This window comes from Capsicum annuum, chromosome 4, assembly GCF_002878395.1.
Source record: "Capsicum annuum cultivar UCD-10X-F1 chromosome 4, UCD10Xv1.1, whole genome shotgun sequence".
Taxonomy (NCBI): Eukaryota; Viridiplantae; Streptophyta; class Magnoliopsida; order Solanales; family Solanaceae; genus Capsicum; species Capsicum annuum.
The window spans coordinates 110,071,924-110,092,937 of NC_061114.1; positions in this window are offsets into that span (position 1 = coordinate 110,071,924).

The following is a 21,014-nucleotide window of genomic DNA, read 5'->3' on the forward strand; positions in this document are numbered from 1 at the left end:
GATTCAAAAGGTGTAAAACACCTAGTTATATTGTCTTTCTTGTATTTCATTCTTGCATCCGAGAGTGGTCTTCAAAATTGTCCTCGATTCTTTTAATTAGTGGACTATTTTTGGAGTGTGTTTGGACTGTTTTGAGCCAATTCTGTGAGTTCCTTGGTTTTTTTGTATCATTTGGTATCAAATTCATATTTGGTTTTGTTTTTACAATACCAATATTAGGATTGTTTCTAAGAAAATAAAAAATAAAAAAAGGAAAGAAACACGTGTTCTTTAGCATGAGATCTTGGCCGAGAAGTAGAACTTGTTGTTGTTGTATCTTGGCTGAATGTTGTGTGTCTAGGTATAGGATTTTTTTTTCTTGTGTTGTTGTTTCAAGTGTTAGTATTATTGTCCATTAACACTTTGAATCGATTTAGATTTGAGCTTTAAAAAATTGATATTGTTGTTGTTAACAAGACCATGGCTGTGTGTTGACTTTGTTGTTCTTGGACGTGTGGACTTGTTGTTATAGTCATGGTTGAATGTTTTTGGTGTTTTTTTTGCTCTTGATAAAGTTGTTTTTGAGTTCTTGACATTCATCGCATCCTTCACCCTTACTAAAACCGAAATACAACACCAAAAATAACCTTTGTCGTTTGTTGACACTAAAATTGGCCATGATGTGTGTTGATGTTTGCTATGGGGTGGAAATTATTGTTGTGTTGTTGATGTTTTCTTGAAGTTGGTTGTGGTTTTCATCTTGTTCTTCATCTCACCTTACAACTTAAGACAATCAAAGTGTAACATAGATTCAAAAAGGTGAACCTACAAGTTGTAAAGTTGTTTGTGAGAAGCCTTGAGCCATCACTTTCTTGACTTAACATCTACTTTTCAACCACTTTTGTTGTTTCAAGGGGCCTTGTTTTGTGTGAATTGTACAAAGTAAAGTCTTTCCTTTTGAAGATTAGACTTAAAGGAGATTTAAGACACATACTTTCCCTCCAAAACCAATTGTTTCCATTACATAGTAACTAATGTTTGTAAACTTCAACTAGTGACTAATTGCGGGGCTGTGATCAATGGTATGCTGCTATGTAACCCAAGTTACTCTTCACACTAAAATTTTAAGCTCAAAATTTGATCTTCTAGTTTTATTGTGTTGTTTCTTTAGTTTTGTTTGTTGATTCCATTACTAATTTACAAGCTCGTTTTAGATTGTAAGTTAGTTTTGAAACCGTCCTTTGTGTATACATTCCTTTGTGTGTATTATTCTTTTGAATCATTGTAATACTTGGTCCACCTCTCACTGCCTCATGGAGTACAAACAAGGTTACGACACTTGTGAGATCAAAGTGAGAAAAAAATTCGAGAGCCAAAACAATAGAAAGGGAGTGTGAGGACTATTCTAGTACAACTAACTTATTTGTTGTTTTGTAGGTAACTTCTTGGCCATAATGGAAACCACTTTGGCCTTCCTTGATTCTTTGTGCCGAGACCTTGCTAGGGCAAATCTGGGTCTTAAATAAATTCACTCAGATGTGGTAACTATTCTTGAGAGGTTGGATCGAATTGAGAGTCGAAGGAACACTCGTGCTTTTACTCCCGAAACGTTACTTGCAATGATCAATCCTCCAAGACAACCACATAATGCCACAAGCCAAGCTCCAAATAGCCTTCAAAATTGAGAACAAGATAGACCACTTCCCCAAAAAGTTTATCAAGTCCAACAAGGAGGACTTTGAAGCTAATTTCCTCCCATCCAAGCTCCACAACCGAAGCTCCACGTTACCAAATCGAGCCTCTCAACCAAAACTTCCCTTTCCAAAAACCGACACATCCAAGAAGAGGAACATGGTAGAGAGAGACATAAGGGATATGGAGTCTACGACGATGCTTATATGATAGAAGGAGACTTGAGTCGGATGAGATTGAAGGCCAATCTCAAGAGGGAGAGAAAGTCGAGGGTCAAAATAAAGATGTTGGATCCGAGACTTATTGTCATTATGCTCTCAGATTTGGATAGCTTGTGGATTGTTTTTATGCATTTCTTGTGGGCTGTTTTTCGCTCATTTTTTGATACATCCCATGTTATTATTGAGCTCTCGGGCTCTTCATGTTTTGCGAACTATTTTTGAGTAGGTTTCCTTTAAAGTGACCAATTGAATGAGGTGAAACCGTGATTTTTTGGAGAAATTCCTCTCAAGATGAAAAGGATGATACAGGAATAATCATGGATATTTACTTAGGAGAGTGCGTGTTGGAACCGAGCCTTGGCATGTTCAATTGAAGTGTAAAAGAGGCCCAAAATGCACCCAAATCAGCCCATAAATTACACTAGATGTGTGCCCACTCTTTGAAGGTCCTTTTTGTCATTTTAAATTATATTTTGTAATAGCTATAAAAGGAACATTGTAGGATTTTTAGTTTATTTTTTGGATGATATTTTGTTATAGCTATAAAATGAACACCTAGTTATATTGTCCTTCTTGTATTTCATTCTTGAATCCGAGAGTGGTCTTCAAAATTGTCCTCGATTCTTCGAATTCGTGGACTGTTTTTGGAGTGTGTTTGGATTGTTTTGAGCCAATTTCGTGTGTTCCTTGGTTTTCTTGTATAATTTGGTATCAAATACATCTTTGGTTTTGTTCGTACAATACCAATCTCAGATTTCTTGCTAAGAAAATAAAAAATAAAAAGAGAAAAGAAAGACGTGTTCTTGAGCTTGAGATCTTGGTTGAGAAGTAGAACTTGTTTTTGTTGTATCTTGGCTGAATGTTGTGTGTCTAGTTCTAGGATTTATTTTTCTAATGTTTTTGTTTCAAGTGTTAGTATTCTTGTCCATTAACACTTTGAGTTGATCTAGATTTGAGCTATGAAAAATTGATGTTGTTGTTGTGAAAAAGACCATGGCCGTGTGTTGAAGTTGTTGTTCTTGGACGTGTGGACTTTTTATTATAGTCTTAGTTGTATGTTGTTGGTTTTTTTGTTTCTCTTGATAAAGTTGTTGTTGAGTCCTTGACTTTCATCACAACCTTCACCTATACTAAAACCGAAATACAACACCAAAAAGAACCTTGGTCGTGTGTTGACACTAAAATTGGCCGTGATGTGTGTTTATGTTTGCTGTTGGGTGGAAATGGTTGTTGTGTTGTTTATGTGTTCTTGAAGTTTTTTGTGGTTTTCATATTTTTCTTCATCTCACCTTACAATTTACGACAACCAAAGTGTAACATAGATTCAAAAATGTGAACCTACAAGTTGTAAAGTTGTTTGTGAGAGGACTTGAGCCATCACTTTCTTGACTTAACATCTACTTCTCAACCACTTTTCTTGTTTCAAGGGGCCTTGTTTTGTGGGAATTGTACAAATTCAAGTCTTTCCTTTTGAAGAATAGACTTAAAGTAGATTTAAGACATATACTTTTCCTCCAAAGCCAATTGTTTCCATTACATAGTAACTAAAGTTTGTAAACTTCAACTAGTGACTAATTGTGGGGCCGTGACCAATGGTATGCTGCTATGTAACCCAAGTTACAGTTCACACAAAAATTTTAAGCTCAAAATTTGATCTTCTAGTTTTATTGTGTTGTTTCTTTAGTTTCATTTGTTGATTCCATTACTAACTTACAAGCTAGTTTTAGATTGTAAGTTAGTTTTGAAACAGTCCTTCGTGTATACGTTCCTTTGTGTGTCTTATCGTTTTGAGTCGTTTTAATACTTGGTCCACCTTTTACTGGCTCACGGAGTACAAGCAAGGTTACAAAACTTGTGAGACCAAAGTGAGAAAAAAAATCCGAGAGCCAAAACAATAGAGAGGGAGTGTGCGGACCATTGTTGTACAACTAACTTGTTTGTTGTTTTGCAGGTAACTTATTGACCATAATGGAAACCATTTTGTCCCTTCTTGATGCTTTATCCCGAGACCTTGCTAGGGCAAATGCGGGTCTTAAAAAAATTAACTCGGATGTGGTAACTATGCTTGAGAGGTTGGATCGAATGGAGAGTTGAAGGAACTCTCGTGCTTTTACTCCTAAAACTTTACTTGCAATGACCAATCCTCCAAGACCACCACATAATGCCACAAGCCAAGCTCCAAATAGCCCTCAAAATTGAGAAAAAGATAGACCACTTCCCCTACATGTTGATCAAGTCCAACAAGGAGGACTTGGAAGCTAATTTCCTCCCATCCAAGCTCCACAATCGAAGCTCCACGTTATCAAATCAAGCCTCTCAACCAAAACTTCCTTTTCCAAAAACCAACATATCTAAGAAGAGAAACATGGTAGAGAGAGACATGAAGGATATGGAGTCTACGATGATGCTTATATAATAGAAGGAGACTTGAGTCGGATGAGATTGAAGGCCACTCTCAAGAGGGAGAGGAAGCCAAGGGTTAAAGTGACGATGTTGGATCCGAGAATTATTGTCATTATGCTCTCGGGTTCGGCTAGCTTATGGACTATTTTTGTGCATTTCTTGTGGGATGTTTTTGGCTCATTTGTTGATATGTCCCTTGTTATTATTGAGCTCTCGAGCTCTTCATGTTTTGTGGACTATTTTTCAGTAGGTTTCCTTTAAAGTGACCAATTGAATGAGGTAAAACCGTGAATTTATGGACAAATTTCTCTCAAAATAGAAAATATGATATGGGAGTAATCATGGATATGGACTCAGGGGAGTGGGTGTTGGACCCGAGCCTTGGCACGGGCAATTGAAGTGTAAAAGAGTCCCAAAATGAACCCAAATCAGCCTATAGATTACACTAGATGGGTGCCCACTCTTTGAAGGGCCTTTTGGTCATTTTAACTTATATTTTGTTATAGCTCTAAAAGAAACATTGTAGGGTTGTTAGTTTAGTTTTTGGATGATATTTGGGAGTCTTCTAAGACTTGTAACAAGCTCTCTCTCTAGTGAGAAGAGTCACCACCAAAACTAGGATACAACAATAGGGTGAATTCTCTTTTGTTGTTGCTTGCTTGGAAACGTCGATGCTAGAGAGATGGAATCCGATCTTGTGTCACGTAAGAGATAGGTTTGTTGTTGTGTGTAGTGTTAAGGTTCCAAGAGTGTCCATTCTTTAATTCTTAAGATTATACCTTCATGTGGTCTATTTATCTATCATTTTACCTTCTTGTAATCTTATTTAGTGTTTCTGTTGTAATCTTGTGTTCTTGTTGTTATTGTTAAATCCAAATCTTTTGTCTTCTTGATCAACATCTTATGTTTTTTAACTTAGTTTGTTGTTGGTTGCAAAAGGTGTGAAACACCTAGTTATATTATCCTTCTTGTATTTCATTCTTGCATCCGAGAGTGGTCTTCAAAATTATCCTAGATTCTTTGAATTAGTGGACTGTTTTGAGCCAATTCCTTATGTTCCTTGGTTTTCTTGGATCAAGGAGTGAGATAGGGATAGAGGTGATGTTGAAGACTTATCCTTATGGGAGACTTTCTTAGATGCTTTTCTGGATCACTTCTTTTCTCAAGAGTTGAGGGAAGCAAAGATGGAGGAAATTGTTAATATGAGACAAGGTAAAATGTTAGTCAAGGAATATGCATTGAAATTTCATCAGCTATCAAGGTATGCTCTGGAATTGGTGTCTGATATGAGGAAGAAGGTGATAAAGTTCACTTTTAAAATATCTCGGTATTTGATCCTTGAAAGTAAGACTGTATTGTTGATCAAGGATATGAATATGTCTAGGTTGGTGGTTCATACGCAACTGGTGGAGAAAGAATAAATTAAGCAAGATAAATTTGGGGAAAGAAAGGGTAAGAAGTTCAGGTCTTCTAACCAAGGTGGTGGGCAATAGAAAGGTAGGATGGCGGTAAGTAGCCTAAGAAGAAATGGGGGAATTCTGGTTCCTTCTTTTCTGCTAGTGTTCTTTACCTGAAGCCTTCGAGTGATAGACGTTAGCAGGGTGGTGATAATTTTTGGGCACAGGGTGCCTAATCTCAGGAATTAAGGCACAATCGACTTCTTCATGCCCTCTTTTTTAGTTCTTAGGTCATCTTTATTGGGGATTTTATGGTGAAGAGATGGAAAGGTATTTTAAATGTAGTTAACCAAGCTAAATGCTTAGAAACTATCTAGTTGGTAAGGGTGCTTGTGGAGCGGCCAAAGCTCCGATTGCTTCATATTCTACTCTAGCACTTAGTGGTGTTACATAGTTGTCTGCTTTTGCTTCTAGTATTGGGACTGGTCGGAATAGGTTATATACTCTTGCATCTCAATAAGATCCTAAGGCATCACTTGATATCACGACTGGTATCTTACAACTCATTTATCATTATATGTATTGCTTACTTGATCTGAGGTCCACTCTCTCTTATGTGACCCCATATGTAGCTGTTTATTTTCGTTTTATTCCTGAGGTAATTTTGGATCCTTGTTTATTTCTACCCAGGTAGGTGACTCTGTTGTTGCTAAAAGGCTCTATAGGAGGTGTGCTATCTGTTGGTGGTAGGCATTCTTTGGTAGATTTGTTTAAGATTGATATGGTAGATTTTGATATTATTACTGGGATGGATTTTTTACACTTTTGTTACACGTCCTTTAATTGTTGGACCTATAAGGTTATCTTTAGGTTCTCTGGTGAACCGGTTATTGAGTAGGAGGGTGGTTCCCTAGCTCCAAGGGGAAGATTTATTTCGTATCTTAGATCTCAAAGACTAATTTCCAAAGGGTGTCTCTATTATTTGGTTCTGGTTAAATATTGTAACTCGAAAGATCCTTCTTTTAACTTGGTTTTGGTGGTAAATGAGTTTACTAAGGTCTTTTTAGATGATCTTCCTGGTGTTCATTCGAATAGGGAAATTGAGTTTGGTATTGATTTAGTTCTGGACACTTGTCCATTATCTATTCCTCATTATAAAATTGCTCCAACTGAGTTTAGAGAACTCAAGGAGCAACTTAAGGATCTTTAGGATAAGGGGTTTATCCATCCTAGTGTATCCCCATGGGGTGCACCGGTTTTATTTGAGCACCAGAAGGATGGTTCCTTTCAGATGTGCATTGACTATAGCAAGTTGAATCAGGTAATAGTTAAGATCAAGTATCCTCTTCCAAGGATAGATGACTTATTTGGTCAGTTAAAAGGTGCCAAGTTCTTTTCTAAGATAGATCTTTGATTTGGGTATCATCAATATAAGATTAAGGAGGAGAATATCTCTAAGATGGCTTTCCAAACTTAAATATGGGAACTTTGAGTTCTTGGTGATGTCATTTGGTTTGACTAATTCCCAGGCAGCATTTAGGGATCTAATGAATAGGGTTTTCAAGCAGTTTCTGGATCTTTTTGTCATTTTGTTCATTGATGACATCCTGGTGTATTCTAAAACTGAGGTGGATCATGCTAATCACCTCCGTGTGGTGCTACATACCTTAAAGGAACAATAGTGGTAAGCCAAGTTCTTCAAGTGTGAATTTTGATTGAACATTGTGATTTTTCTTGTTCATATTATTTCTAGTGAAGGGATCATAGTGGATCCTCATAAGGTGGTTGTGGTTAAAAGATGGCCTAGAACTATGACTCAAACCAACATTCAGAGCTTCTTGGGTTTTTCTAGGTATTATAAGAGGTTTGTGGAGGGGTTTTCTTCTATAGTTCCCCATTGATAACTTTGAGTCGGAAGAAGGTGAGGTTTTCCTGGTTGGATGCGTGTGAAGGGAGTTTTGAGAAGCTTAAGGATAAGTTAAATTTTGCTCCAGTTTTGACATTGACTAAAGGTAATGAGGGATTTGTGGTTTATTGTGATGCATTTCATGTGGGACTTTGTTATGTTTTGATGCAACATAAAAAGGTGATAATCTATGCTTCCAAGTAGTTGAAAGTGAATGAGAGAAAATATCCTAAACATGATTTGGAGCTGTTTTTGGTGATTTTTTCTTTGAAAATATGGCGACATTAATTGTATGGAGTGCACGTGGACATTTTTTTGGATTATAAGAGTCTACAGTATGTGTTCACTCAGAAGCAGCTAAATCTCAGGCAAAGGAGATGTTTGGAGGTTCTCAAGGACTATCATATAAGTCTTCACTACCACCCAGGAAAAGCTAATGTGGTTGCTGATGCTCTTAGAAAGTTATCTATGGGGAGTTTGGCTCATATGGAAGAGGAGAAGTAGGAATTAGTGATGGATATTCACCGATTTGCCATTCTTGGAGTCCATCTTCTAGACTTCAAGGATGGTCGCGTGTTGGTACAAAAAGTGGTTTGGTTGTCTCTTGGTTCTGAAATCAAGGAGAAGCAAATTTTAGATCCTATCTTGATGAAAATCAAAAGTGATATAGGTGGGCAAAAGGTAATGGTATTTGTTATTAGTGGTGATGGTACTTTTTGATACCAGGGGAGTTTATGTGTTCCTAACGTGGATAGTTTACGTGAAAGGGTATTGGCTGAGGAACATGAGTCGCGCTATATTGTTCATCCCTGTTCGACTAAAATATATCAAGATCTCAAATAGGTGTATTGGTGGAATAGTATGAAGAGGGATGTGGCTAACTTTCTAACCAAGTGCATGGTGTGCCAACAAGTTAATGTTGAGCACATAAGGCCGTAGGTTTTATCAAGAAATTGAGTTACCTAAATGGATATTAGAGGTAATCAATATGGATTTTGTTACTAGTATTCCTCATTCTCCAAATCAATTTGATTTGATTTGGGTCATTGTAGGTAGGATGACAAAGTAAGATCACTTCTTACCAGTGAGGACTAACTTTTCGGCAGAGGAATATGCGAGGTTTTATCTTCATGAGATAGTAACGCTGCTTGGGGTTCCTATTTTGATTATCTTTGATCAGGGTATGCAGTTTTCATCTTACTTCTAGTGATCTTTTTAGGAGGGGTTGGGTACTAAGGTGAGTTAGAATACTGCTTTTCATCCTCGGATAGATGGGCAAGCATAAAGAACTATTCAGACATTGGAGGATATACTACGGGCATGTGTGATTGACTATGGTCATAATTGGGCTAAGCATCTACCTCTTATAGAGTTTGCTTATTATTATAGTTACTACCTTAGTATTGGAATGGCCACTTTTGAGGCATTGTATTGTACGAGGTGTAGATCTCTTATTGGGTGATTTGAGCTTGGTGAGGCAGATATGTTTGGTTCAAATTTGGTTTATTAGTCTATAGAAAAGGTGAAGGTGATTCGGGATAGGCTTAAGGATTCCTAAAGTCTCCAAAAGTCCTATGCAGATGTAAGGCGTAGAGACTCGAAGTTTGAGGTTGGGGATAAGGTATTCCTAAGGGTATCTCCCATGAAGGGAGTAATGCGTTTGGTAAAAAAGGGAAGCTCAGTACCCGATTTATTCATCTTTATGTGATTTTGTGGAGGGTTGGTAATGTGGCGTATGAATTGGAGTTACCTTTTAGTTTGAACTCCATTCATTCGGTATTTCATGTGTCCATGTTGAGGAAGTGTCTTGGTGGTTCCTTTGGAGGGCTTGGGTATCTCAAATTCTTTGTCTTGTGAAGAGGTCCCAATTAAGATAATGGATAGGTAGGTTCATCGGTTACATATCAAGGATGTGTCCTTGGTTAAGGTTCTATGGTGGAACCACAAGGTGGAAGAGGCTACACGGGAAGCGGAGGAGGACATAAAGTCCAAATATCCGCACCTATTTTTTTTCCTAGGATTCATGCGGAAGGTATGTTTTCTTCAGCATACTTTTGTTTTCAAACTTTGTTAAAGGAAAGAGTAATATCTTTGCATCTTTATTTTCTAACTTGGTTAAAGGTTGGATTGATATTTGATAATGCAAATGACTCTACTGGATTTCCTTCCATCTTTAATAAAGGTAAGAGGGGAGGCATCTCAGGGGTGTAAATCATGCTTGTGCCTTATTCGTCATTCGAGGATGAATGTTCCTAGTGGGGAAGACTTAAACACCTGGGTTTGGGACCATTAGAAAATTCCCTATATTTTGAGTCTCTGGACAGGATACGACTGGGGGGAAATGACTCGTACACTGGATACGAGTTGTATGTGTTAGTCGTATGCTGGCCATTCTTTGTTGGTGGGTTGGATTTGGTTTCTGGAATTGATACGACTTAGGTGGTACAAGTTGTATCAGTAGATACAGGTAGTTTGGATACTTCACTTAATCTTAGATTTGGAAGCCTAACTAGGATCTAAGTACTAGTGTCTCACCAAGAGTTGTAAAATAGGGTACGAATCGTACCAAGGACTCGTTTGATGGAAAGTGTTCAAACCTCCTGTGATCCTATTCTTCCAGGGGTATGGGTAAAGGGTAAGAATCGTATGCTTTGGTGATACGGAATTGGATACGGAACACTAAAAACAGCCACAACACAACACACAAACCTAGACAAGATACATACAAAAGAAAGTGCAGCAACACAAGGAAACCAAGATTAAGAAGATAGGAAACAAACACAGGAATGCAATAAGATAAAAAGATAGTAACTTAACATAAAATTATACAAGAAGCTAAGTACCAAGATGTGTATCAAATGCCAAGACCCCTACAACCCATATAATCAACACCAAACTCTTACGTAGACATAAGAGGGAACTGGCTCTCCTAAAGAACCAACGTTTCTAATCCAAAATAGGACACAAGTGAATCCACAGTTGATATGCCCTAGTTACAATTTTAGTCTCTCTCTCTCTAGAGTGAAGACTTGTTATTTAAATATTCCATATCACTAATCAATAAAGGAAATAAACCTTCAAATGTCCTACTTATAGTCTGTTACAAAAATTAAGACAAAATAACCAAACTACCATTAATGAGAAAGGGCACCTATGGAGTGTAAAGGAGGGGCATAAAATGACCAATACACCCTTCAAAATATGCCATACCTTGTATCATTTTGGCCTTCACAATTATTCTCCATCACTTGGACTCTCGAATGTCTCATCAAGGAAAGCTCCCAAGAAATCTTCCACACACAGAATTGATCTATTGTGGAATCAAAGTAGGTCACCCATGCGTGTCCCCATGCCCTCAATGTGACCATAACCGGATTCTCCATGTGTTGGCCATGCATAAAGTCATCAAAACCTATGATTTAAATTTGGCTCGTATCATTCTCCCCATCTTGAAAAGGATTCGACCTCAAATCCCTACCTTGCAAAATCAAAGAAAGGATAAACAAGCACACATCCTTATGGCATGAGGGTTAGGGTCAGTGCAACAAATAACATCATTATGCCAAGGTGGTACACACTTGAAATATAACCATTAATACTTTGTTCTTAACTTGAAAAACTTAGTTAAAATGTCACAAAGGAAGTGGCTACGAAAATCACCAAGATATAATGAAGCTAAAAAAGTCATAACGGCATCACTAAAGATAAAAGGTAAGATTACCTTTACCTTAGGAGCCATAAGAAACAATTGCTTCATCACCTCTTTAAGAGACCACATCGAGTGTGGTGCCTAAATTAAATTCAAAGTCCACTGAATACTATAGCAATGTCACTCAAACAAGTGGACCAACCAACAAATATCCTACCTCTACACAAAGCCAATCCAAAACTATCATGGATGTCATTATAAGAAAAGAGGTAGATTAGAATGGAATCAAGTGTAAAAGGCATACATGGATGAATAAAAAGCATTCAAGAACATACACATTCTTCCTTTAAAAAAAATAGACAACTTGGCATCCACAAGCTGGGGTTTACTCAACATAAGCATAAGTGTGTCAAGAAAGGATGCATATTTAAAAGCATTACCCCAAGGAGGCAGTGATACTTTTGATCTTGGGTCGATTTTCAAGGAACTATCACCTATTGGGTGTCTTAAATATTCAAGAAATTCAAAACTTTCATCACCCAATCAGTTATTCCTTTCCAAGACTATACATTCCCTACCCTTAAGAGTACTCTTATCTTCCAAGAAGAGATCCCCATCTTTAGGAGGAATGTTGTCTCACCATAGCAGGTTAACATAGAGGATATAATCTTTAAGACAAGATATACCTCCAACATCATTCTCACCACTAGGTTTATTAAGAGTGATTATACCATCCTCAAATAAGATATTATACCTAAAGAGAGAATGATCTATCCCACGGGCAGATTTGGAACAAGCAAGTTCTTTACTCTCAAAAAGATCATTATCAAGTTTCAAAGATATTTCAAGAACAAGATTTTTTCTATCATCCATGCAAACATTAGAATGCTTACCATAAGACAAGCTCACGGGTCCACTTCTTTCCCTTGGACCAACATTTTCATTTACATGGTTTTTATGAGCAAAATATTAATAAGGCTTTCATCACCCAATATGCTCAAAGAATCATCTCCAATCTCATGATAACTCTATCAACATCATCACTAACTTTAGCCTCATAAAACATATCATACACATACTCAAGTAGTGTACTGTGTTCATGAGTAGGTTGATCATTATATGCACCCTCACTAGTTCTCGAAAACTCACATGCAAACTTAGAGTCATCTTGGTTTTCACAAGGGTCAACTAGTTTTGAATATTCTCATTGCATGTCAATGGAATCGTATTCAAGTCACAAGTGCTAGCAGTAGATGGACACAAATCATTCTTACGAGAAGAATCGATATTTCATCTATATGATCAACTAGTTCTTGCTTACTTACAACAAGAATTGGATCTTCTTACAACCTAGAAATACTACGTGTATCACAAAGGGAAGACTTATGCAATACTCCTTTAGGCAAACCACCAACTACATCCACTTGGCTAATACGAGCCGCATCACAACATTCTAAAATTGGAGGTGTGTCGGAGATAGCATTTTTACCTTGTAGCTCATATGAAAAGGGCATTTGGTTTCCAACTCCTTTGCACATAACCCACTCCCTTTCTCTTCTTTTAATGTAATATATGATATTTTTAAGATGAGACAAGTCAGTAGGACTAAATAGAGGAATTGGATTCGAGGAATTAAAAATTTAGCATAGCCTTTAAAGGTTCCTTTTGAATTCTTCAAAGGGGTCCTTGAAAGAATAATTATCCCTGGTACCTAATAAAAGACAGAAACAAAAATAACACACAAGTTAGTTCAAATGTATCCTCACCACACTCTCTCCCACATTTTATTACCTCACACTTCACAAGTGTTGAAAATTGGCTTGTAATTTGTGAGAAGTTGAGGGATGAGTTCTACTCTTGCCCAAAATAGATTTTCATTTGAATACTCCAAGAAATATTGTTCGGACTTGATCCAAGAAACTACAATGAATCAAAAAGATAAAAAGCACACAAGAAACGTAAACACGAACAATAAAATGGATTCAAAACTAACTTACAACCTAGTAGGTGATTACTAGCTTGTCAATTTGTACTAGAATCAATAAATGAAACTAATGGAACAAAAAAAAAGAAACTAAGAAATAAAAAATTTAAGCCTAAGGGTTGGTTCTTGATGAGTGATGATGTGGAAGCCATATGCCTTGGATTAGTGTTGAAATTATTGAAAGTTTGAAAAATTTTCTTGTCTTTAATTTTTATTTGATCAATCTTTAATCGGAAGAGTGGAAATCAGCCTTTGAAGGGAAAACACAAGAGTTGAAAATTTTTTCAATATTCAAGAAGGGTTTGACTTTCCTTTCACCTTTTTTTGGCAAAACACCATTTTGAAAGTCTTTTCCACCATTCCTTTTTTGTTTGTCTTGGAAGATGCTCTTTTTCCCTTTTAGTAAACAAGACTTTTGAAAGCCTTTTTGTTCACTTTCTTCTTTTGTATTTTCTAGGGATATTCTTTCAAGATTAACAAGGGACCATACCTTTTTCCACTTTGTTAATATCAATCCATACCTCTATAAATTTTCTTACTCAATAATACATGAAGAACAAGAAGAACAACAGTGACACTCAAAAATTTAATCCAAACCAAATAGCTTCGAATTTGATAATTTTTTTTCCTTTTTGCACACGTTGAGCTCTACAACAACACATTTTCAAGCTACCAATCCTCAATAATAATCCAAAATTTTGGGATTCAGCTTTCTAGTTTCTTCAACCTTCAACTCAACAATGGTGAAGATCTTAAAACTACCCGGATTAAGCTCAAATCGAAGATCTAGACTCACTTAGTGTTAGGGAACAAAAACCTAACACTAGAAACAAACAAAACACACAAAAATTTCCTAAATTTAAGACTCAAGTTTCAGCCAAGACAAAAAAATGTGACATACTCTTTTTTGTGAGATTTTCAGATTTGGACACCTCTTCTAGTGTTAGGAAATAAGGATATAATACTAGAAAACAAACACAAAAAAATTCAAGACCAACATTTCAGCCAAGGGCCAAAAATAGGACAGAATATGTTTTTTTGTTTTTCATTTTCTACACTATTTTTTTGTTTTTTCAAGATAGCGAGCCCAAGATTGATCTCGTGGGATCAAAATTAATCCTTGCTCAGATACAAAATGTTATAGAAATGGATATAGAGCACTAAAAACACCCACAATACAAGACACAAACTAAGACAAGATACAAACACATCAAAAGATAGCAACACAAAGAAATTGAGATTTAGAAGATATAAAACAAACACACGAATGCAATAAGATAAAGGATAGTAACTTGACATAAAATTATACAAGAACCTAAGAACCAAGATGAGTATCAAATATTAATACCCCTACAACCCGTATAATCAACACCAAGCTCTTACGTAGATAGAAGAGGGAACTTACTCTTCTCAAGAACCACTATTTCTAAAACAAAATACAACACAACCTATATTGGATTCCAAATGAATTCTGAAGCATTAGCTAAAACTTGGAATTTCTTCAAAGTATTAGCTTATTTCTGGTGCAAGGTGTAGATGTCGCGAGCATACCTAGGGGTGTCACAATCACCCTAGCACAATCATGGTCCATGGATGGTGATAGTGATATCTCTTTGCCAAGTATAGGTATTTAAATTCCTTTTAGGTCGCATTTTCAACACTTTTCACTCTTTCATGAGACAAGAAACTCAAAAATGGTAAGCTTAACTCAAATTGAGTCTTGGGAGCTTAGTTGAATTATTTAGGACTCTTGATCTAATATATTGGAATGTTTGACTTGTTTGCTTGAATCTTGGTGAATTAGACTTCATGCCTCATGGCTAGTATGAGGGTGCCTTAGTTACTCTAGTTAAATATGAGTGACCTTGTCACTTATGTTATGGGTAATTTGACTCTAGTTCTTATATTTATAGAGGTACTTTAGATACTATTCTTCAATTAGGTGTAGAGTATGGAAGATTCCTTTACCTTAGGACTAGTGGTGGCTTACTATAGATCAAAAAATTGATTTAGATACCATAGCCTAGTCCCAAGTATAATTTATACTTAGAATGCATTTGGGAAATCAGAAGGGGGTCCTTGACCACATCAAGTTTTGATTAATATAGTTCTCTTGAAGATCTTAGGTGACTACTAACTGCCTAGGAAATGCTCTCTTATAATCATGTCAGCTAACTATGGTAGTAAATTTTGGTGATGCCATTATAACTAATGTTCATGGAATAATTGACTATAATTATTGATGATGCCATAATAAGCTATTGTTTATTCTATTAAAGGAGCCCATGACCATGTTATTAATCAAGCCATAGATTTGTTATTGCTCAAGTTAGTAATATACTTTCTTTATGCTAATGGTGGGCCAATGAATAGGTTATTTGTAGGCCATTACTCATGATAATTCTTATAGTTGTGCTTATGGTCTAATGGACTAGATTATTTTCTTATGTATTATATTAGTCATATTACCTATATGTATAGACTTGTTGATAATGTGACATTGATTATGAACGAGGAAATATGGAGGTATGTTCTCTTGCTTTTCCTTTTATGTTTTTTACTTTAGAACTCGTGAGGCATGTACATTAGTTTAACCTTAGTGGGGCTTATCATTTACTCTAGCCCACATACATTTACTTTATCCCTCATGGGGCTTGTCATTTACGTTATCCCTCATGGGGCTTGTTCTTTATACTAAAATTTCTAATGATATTGATGCCTGAGAAAGTCAGAGGAGATTGTGATAATGATATTGGTGCCCAGCAACGCTAGAGAAGATTGTGATGATGATATTGATACCCAATAAGGCCAGAGGGTATTTTGATGATGATGATATACTCGATAAAGATGGTGGATGATTATTTGATGTGCCTATGAGTACCTTTATTGGTTTGAGTCTAGCTATCCCTATGTATGGCACTTTTACGCTTATATATATGTTCATGTATGTAATATGGATGGAATGTGACATTACAATGCTAGATATATCCCACTAGCATTAAATGCATAATAAGTTATGTAGTTAATGATTAATGATAGCTAAGTATTCATGATAGATAATGTTTAATTGAGTAATCAAAACTAGTTGGTAAGCGGGAAACTAGTTGTAAAATAAGGATTCACTTAGTGAGTAATGTTACTGATAAATAATGGTTAGTTAAGGAGTGGTGGCTATTAAAATGACTATGTTGTTAATAGTTGACTATTGGATGAGAATAATTATATGATGGCTAGAAATCTAATAGACTAGTTAATGATCCTTTCTTAGCAAATATGTAGTAGATAATGAGTATTGATGATAAGTAGATTATAAGGGTAATTGTATAAAATATAGTTATATGGTCCATGTTGGTAATAAATGAAAGTGCGGTAAAATGACCGGTTGATCATAATGTGAAATACAGTTGAATAGTGATGAGATTTTGATATGTTGTTGGTTAAATGCCTTATTATTATCTCTCTTAGGTGTACTCTCCGTAGTATAGGGAGGACTCACTGTTGAATCCGCTGCTGCTAACTAAATTTGCCTAAGCACGGACAGGAACCTGAGCATCTGAACCAATGATATAAGACATCATAGTGCAAGAAAAGACTATACGATCAATATGTGGAATGTACTAGTGTGCTAGATGAGGTAAGGTTAAAATGCATGGGTTCATATGTATGAACAATAACTGTCTGAGTGATATAAATATAACTGAATAAGAGTACATAGATAATTGAAGCTACTATAAACACTGATTACGAAAAATTGTGCATATACCTATATACTGTGTCTGATATTTATACTAAATCTGAATACTAATTTTTGATAACTGAGTAACTGATATCTGAGATTTACTGATAATTGAATTGCTGATAAATAGGTGGCTGTTTCTAACAGTTCTAATTTTGTAGAACTGAACTAAGTTCTATGCTGAGACTAAAATGAAAATTGTGGGAGGTAATCTTCTAACTAACATGCCCCTTTCTGAATTGATTGGGGTCCAACCTGTAAACCCATTTGGAAGGGTGCTAATACTGTGCCACAGTTACTAACAGGCTAAAGAGTCAGCCTCATTTGGCAGGTTCCCTAATTAGAATGGTATTACCCTCAACTGACAGGTAAAACACCGTATCAACCCTCAGCTGGAAGGATGATATCTCAACCTACGCTGGCTACATAGTTCTAGAATGCAAAGGCTACTACTAAGGATCACACCCTCTACTAACAAGTGAGCCTCCATCCTTGGTTTCACTCGGTGCTGAATCCTACTCCCAACTAAATGACATTGATTATTAAACTAAACTGGACTAAATTTTACTGTATTTTGGAACTGACTAAGTACTATTGTTCGTGACGTTACTGAGACTATTCTATAGCTACTTTAATTCTAGCTGAACAGTTAGATTTTGGGTATTAAATACCCCTAGGACTTGATAGCATCAATAGTAAGACATGGCACAATCTTGAAAGCATACTAGCTAGTCACTTAGTCATGATTCATTTGTTGAGATATTTTGTCAAATACTTTCAAGGCATGAACTTGTATATGAATGGGAACACATGCTAACTTTTATGATTGCACTATTCAATTCATATAGGCATTCTAACAAACACTTGAGGAGCATGATTATTTCACATAATAATAATAATAAACATATAAATATCATGGATACAACATTCAACTTGTAAATTCAAAGATCTAACATGAATTTCATGGTACTTGTAATTAATCATGGATTGAAACCCAAAAAACACCATGAACATGCATACAATATAATTCAAGAATGGTAATCATAAATCCGAAAACTTGTATTCTTGAAAAAGGGTTCTTAGACTTCATGGGTGGTATGGGCACATGGATGAACACCTAACATACCTGAAAATATGACTTCTTAAAGTTTCTTGGTTGGATTGCTGTTGATTCTTGAAGGCTAAGGTTTTGCTAATTGACAGAATCCTCTTAATTTTAAGGGAAATTAGATAGAATAATGACTTATCTAGGTTATTAGGGGTTTAATCACATGTTTTGGATGTATTGGGGGCTTTGGGAATTGACCAAATGGTCCCTGACATTAAATAGTGAAAGCTGAAATTCCCGATTTTACATGCCAGCGCGACGCGGTACAATCGCGTCGGCTCACTGAAAAATGGACAAATCCCATTTTGACCTACAATGCGGTGCGGTGAAATCGCGTTGAGATACTGGAAAAGGACAAGTGGAACTAGAATTTTGGCACGACGCGGTGCCATCACGGTGCCTCACTAAACATGAATTTGGCCCTTGGCGTGACGTGATGAAATCGCATTGGATTCACTGAAAATGGATGAATGCCAAATAACACATCTGCATGATGCGGTGATATCGCAAAGGCACAATGGAAAATGGAAAACACCATTTTGACTCTCACCGTGATGCAGTGCTGTTCATTTTTCCTGAATGTTTCACTAACAGTGCTATAACATCTCACTTGAGTATTGGATTTAGGCAAACTTTATATTGTTGAAAAGCTGATTAAATATCCTACATATTGGTAAGTCTTAAACTGAAAAATTCTATGTGTATTGAAAATTTAAAATAGAATTTCTCGTGTACAGAGAGCTAAACTAAGCTAGGAAAATATGGGGTATTACAATATCTCCCTCTTGGGAACATTCGTCCTCGAATGAGACTGATTAAGCTGAGAAATACTGATTAACTAAGTTTAAATACTGAACATGCATAATTGAAGCATAAAATACATGACTGAAACTGATTCATGAATGCATGACTGTCATGAAGATTCCATGCAATAGTAACTTATACCAAGTTTGTAACTATAACTGAACAAGGAACTGAGTGAATCTAAGGAAGAATGCTAACTCAATATGAGTCTAAGTTTGCGGAGAAGAGGTAAGTATACTTGGTTTTCATAGTTCCCACAACTGACTGGTTTCGCCAATAAACTTTGACCAAGGGAACTTCTTTGTTCCTTAGTTTGCGAACCTGACGATCAAGGATTTAGACTGGAACCTCTTTGAATGGAGATCATTCTAAAAATCTACTCCTGCTAAGGGGACTACAACTGCTAGGTCATCAATACATTTCTTTAGCAAGGAGACGTGGAATACTGGGTGCACTAAAGCTATGTCTTAAGGCAACTCAAGCTTGTAAGCTACCTTTCCAAAATGGCTGAGAATTCTTTAAGGACCAACATATCAGGGACTGAGCTTCCCCTTCTTGTAGAACCTCTTCACTCCTTTCATGGGAGAGATTTTCAAGTACACAAAATTTCTAATCTCAACCTTGAGATCCTTTCTCCTTACATCTGCATACAATTTATGTCGACTCTGGGTTTCCCTAAGATTTTCTCTGATCAACTGAACCTTCTCTAAGGCATAAAACACTAAATCAGGCCCTACTAATGTAGCATCACCTACTTCGAACCAACCAATGGGAGATCTACATCTCTACCCATAAAGTACCTCAAATAGAGCCATCTGAATACTAGAATGATAGTTGTTATTATATGCGAATTTGATCAAAGGAAAGTGGTCATCCCAACTACCTTTAAAATTAACAACACACGCTCTTAAAATATCTTCTAGAGTCTGAATGTTCCTTTCTGCTTGACCATCTATCTGAGGGTGAAAAGTTGTACTGAGGTGAACTTGGTAACCAAGACCCTTTTGAAAGGATTTCCAAAAACGAGAGGTAAACTGGGTACCTCTATGTGAAATGATGGATACTAGGACTCCGTGTAACCTGACCAACTCTCTTATATAAAGTTTGGCATAGTCCTCGATTAAATAAGAGGTATGGAATGGTAATAAATGAAGTGATTTGTTCATTCTGTCTATGATAACCCACATCAAATTATGCTAACAATGAGTACAAGGCAAACTCGTCACAAAGTCATGTTCACTTCTTCCCATTTCCATATGGGAATACTGAACTCCTGCACGGACCCACTAGGATTGTGGTGCTCAATCTTAACCTGTTGATATGTAGAGCACTTAGCTACAAAATCTACTATATCCCTCTTCATTCCACTCCACCAATAGATCTCCCGTAAATTACGGTATATCTTAGTGGCCCATGGATGAATCGAGTAACGTGACCGTGCGCTTCAGCAAGAATTCATTACCTCAAGTCATCTAAACCTAGCATATATAATAGAACCTGGCAACGTATCACACTATCTCCCTCTTGGGAGTAAACCTCTATTTTCTGATCTCTGACTGAATTTTTCAACTTAACTAGGCTGGAATCTCTGTCCTGCTTTTTCTTTACTTCGTAAACTAGAGATGATTCTAAACTACTCTGCACCCACACACCACCCTCTACAGAATCGACTAAGCGGATACCTTGTCGAGTAAGCTGATGAACTTCCTGAATTAACTTTTTCATACCATCCTTAACATGAGCAATACTACCTATAGACAACCTACTTAAAGCATCTACCACTATATTACCCTTGCCCTGATGATACAAAACACTCATATCATAATCTTTTATAAACTCTTACCACCTTATCTGATGCAAGTTCAAATCTTTCTGAGAAAACACATACTGCAAGCTTTTGTGATCTGTAAACACATCAACATGTACCCTTTACAAATAATGCCTCCAAATCTGTAAGGCAAACACAATAGCTGCTAATTCAAGTTCATGGATATGATAATTCTTCTCATGGGGCTTATGCTATATAGAGGCATTGTCTATGACGTTACCTCTCTGCATTAGGACACAACTTAAACCAACTCTGGATGTATCAAAGTACACAACAATCCCATCTGAACCATCTGCTAATGTCAAAA